The following is a 1163-nucleotide window of genomic DNA, read 5'->3' on the forward strand; positions in this document are numbered from 1 at the left end:
ATAGGCATGTAAAATGCCTTCGTGCATCATTCTGGCGTTTAAACGCCCATTGGTGCGCGTTCTGGGCGTTCAACGCCCATGTAAAGCATGTTTCTGGCGTTGAACGCCAGTTTCATGCTTGTTACTGGCGTTCAGCGCCAGCTTTTCTTCTCTGGGCACATTCCTGGCGTTCAGCGCCAGAATGTTGCTTGTTTCTGGCGTTTAGCGCCAGAATGATGCTCTGTTTTGGCGTTGAACGCCAGCCAGATGCATCTTACTGGCATTGAACGCCAGCCTGTGCGTCCTCCAGGGTGTGAAAATTTTTTTTCTTCTATTTTTTACTCTGTTTTTAATTTTTTTGATTTTTTCGTGACTCCTCATGATCATGTACCTAATAAAACACAAAATAACAATAAAATAAAAATTAGATAATTAAAATTGGGTTGCCTCCCAACAAGCGCTTCTTTTAATGTCAATAGCTTGACAGTGGCTCTTATGGAGCCACAAGGTGATCAGGTCAATGTTTGTGTAGTCCCAACACCAAACTTAGAGTTTGGATATGGGGTCTTAACACCAAACTTATAGTTTGGTTGTGGCCTCACAACACCAAACTTAGAGTTTGACTGTGTGGGCTCTTTTTGACTCTGAACTGAGAGAAGCTCTTCATGCTTACTCTCTTTTGTCACAGAGGGATGGCCATGTGCCTTAAACACAAGATAGTCTCCATTCAATTGAAGGACTAATTCACCTCTTTTGACATCTATCACAGCTTCTGCTGTGGCTAGGAAAGGTCTTCCAAGGATGATGCAATCATCCTCTTCCTTCCTAGTGTCTAAGATTATGAAATCAGTAGGGATGTAAAGGCCTTCAACCTTTACTAACACGTCCTCTACTATTCCATAAGCTTGTCTCAAGGACTTGTTTGCCAATTGTAATGAGAACAAGGCAGGTTGTACCTCAATGATCCCCAGCTTCTCCATTATAGAGAGTGGCATAAGATTTATCTCTGACCCCAGATCACATAGAGCCTTTTCAAAGGTCATGGTGCCTATGGTACAAGGTATTAAGAACTTGCCAGGATCTTGTTTCTTTTGAGGTAGAGTTTTCTGAATCCAAAAATCTAGTTCACTAATGAGCAAGAGAGGTTCACTTTCCCAAGTCTCATTACCAAACAACTTGGCATT

Source organism: Arachis duranensis, chromosome 5 (genome assembly GCF_000817695.3).
Source record: "Arachis duranensis cultivar V14167 chromosome 5, aradu.V14167.gnm2.J7QH, whole genome shotgun sequence".
Classification (NCBI taxonomy): Eukaryota; Viridiplantae; Streptophyta; class Magnoliopsida; order Fabales; family Fabaceae; genus Arachis; species Arachis duranensis.